Raw genomic sequence first — 2,550 nt, forward strand, 5'->3', positions numbered from 1 at the left:
TAACTCGGTGCTCCATTTCTTCTTGTCGATCACATGTTTTGAGCAAGTATGGCTGCTCCTTAACACTAACATGCCACTGTTACCTGTCACACCAACTCATACAGGCCAGGACCACCAAGAAATATGCTGTATATGGACGTAACTTTACATCTGATGTAGGCAGTCAACGTTTTACATATCTGATGTTTCAAAACTGACGAAGCGGAATTCCAGCCCTTTCACCCCACTTGAATAATACCGGGAATTTAGCAGCAGAATAATACCGATAATTTAGCAACATCTCATTAGGTTTTGACAGCTCTGTGACGGTGTAAAATAACTACCGATGCTAACTGCAGCAAAAACTCAGTATTAACCCTTCCTCAATGCACCTTCCACCTTCAAATTCCCTGCATTATTTCACGTGAAATGTTTCCCGTCATCACGCGCTGGAACCCTGCTGCGAGGATATGACAGGATGATGGATTGCCAGATACAATATTTACATACAGGCCAACACACAAAACGGTATTTCCCAAGCGGTGGCCTTTACCCTCTGTATGATACGCATACATGGTTGTAATGAACATAGTGTATGTATGTACTATATGTATGTATGCATAGGTATTGTTTAATCAAGCGTTTGCCTACGCCTCCCTGCTGATGTGGCGATATAAGGTATTACATGACAACTCTGAACATGGTACAAATAATATAAAGTATGCAACCCATTAGTGTAATAAAGAAGGATACTACTGTCTTTGCTCGGGAAGGAATGAGAAGAGCTCGTAAATAGAGTGCTTAGGGAGACAGCCGTCTGAACTTTTGATCGTGATGGTACAGGAGACTCGTAAAAATTGTGCCAAACACTAAGAGTTAATGCAGGGCTAATTTTGAAAAGTAAGTGACGTGCCAACATAGGGCTACTTCTCAACCATTACGAAACAACAATCACTGAGGGTCTCCTGGGAAACAATGTCCTTCCTCTTAACTTATTCACGTCATCAGCAACTTTAGCTCCGTAGTAACTATGAATTGGGTTATCATTGTTTTATATGTATTACTTAACACTCTGAGGTCCTTTTGGGCCACTCTTAGCTCGGTAAAATCATATGACTATCTGGAATATGATGCTAGAACTGACCCTATTATTAGAGGGTTAATGGCACAGAAATAAAACTATCAGGGCCCTGTGTTCGCTTAACTGAATAAAAATGTTTGACGTCAACTTAAACGGAATACCAGAGCTGCCCCGAAAAATGAGATGGTTATTATCAGCCTAATAAAACCCTCCTACACATCAGATTTTTCATAAGAAATAGCTGTGTGTACTAAACCCCTTCGTTGCTACATATTTTCCATTAATTCTTGCTATCCACAGGTGGATATTTTGAACTTCTGAGGGACCATTGTTATTAAATACGTAAATAAAGAGTCCATTATTATAATCTCCACAGTCCGAACAGCCTTTCCTTACCAAATAAAGAAAAAGTATATTGATTAATATGTAATCGAACTGAAGGTATTAATTCCTTAGTATGTGCTAGGTGGGGGCGCTCACCAACCACTCGCTAGATATAGTGCTGCTCTCAGATGACTGTCATTTCCTCACTTCCTTCTTTCCTTCCTTCCTTTTCTGTCTTTCCTTCTTTCTTTGCTCTTCCGTCTGCGGGTGGCTCTACATTGAGTGACAAGCCAAATGGTTAGGGTCCTGTACACCATGTACTACGCTGGGTGGTAACCATATAACCAAACTATGGCGCCAGGTGGTTTAGTGGGTAATTAAGGCGCTTCAGCCGGATCGAGCCTGTGTAGCTTGTAGGTTTGTATCCAAGGGATGGTTAGGGTTTATTGCTCACGTAATGCCACTCAGGGATGAGTGAGGATGGTCACTCATCTTAAATGTCAGGACCAACTTGCCTAGCACCGGGCTCCTACGCTGCTCACGGGGCAACACAGCATTAAATAATGATGATGATGAATTCTTTAGTCCGAAGAATATGTTTTCTAGTTTATAATACGAATAATATGTCACCGAGTTTAAACAATAACCGTAAAATTAATACCATAATCACCGCCACCCCTATGTTTGAAGAACGATAAGTAAACGATATACTGAAAAAAAGCACGTAATGGGAAAAGGGGAGGGCCGGGAATAATACTGGTGCAGGAAAAGTGGAATGAAAGGAATTGATTGAAAGGAAAAAAATATATAACGAAGTTAACAAAAGAAGGAAGGAACGGACAAACGGAGGGAGAACAAAAGGTCGTCAGAAAATAAAAAGGGAACGATATTTTTCCGTATGTTCTGCTGTTCCTGATATTATAGAGTAAATAAATGTGTTGGCTGATGTCAAATATACTTTTTCTATACTAGCATAAAGTCTATTTAGCTTATTCTTGTTGCCACCAGACTGTTTTATTTGGCTCAGGGGGTAAAATTCTCACAAAGCGATTAGAAAGACCGTCTGTTAACATTCTAACAATTTTTTTTCTTTAATCACAGGATGATTCTGTTTATGTTGAGGAGGAATATCTATTAGTGAAGTGATTAATTAAAGCTACATGTTA

Source organism: Coenobita brevimanus, chromosome 70 (assembly GCF_032717465.1).
Source record: "Coenobita brevimanus isolate Jiangsu-jjx chromosome 70, ASM3271746v2, whole genome shotgun sequence".
In the NCBI taxonomy this organism is placed as follows: domain Eukaryota; kingdom Metazoa; phylum Arthropoda; class Malacostraca; order Decapoda; family Coenobitidae; genus Coenobita; species Coenobita brevimanus.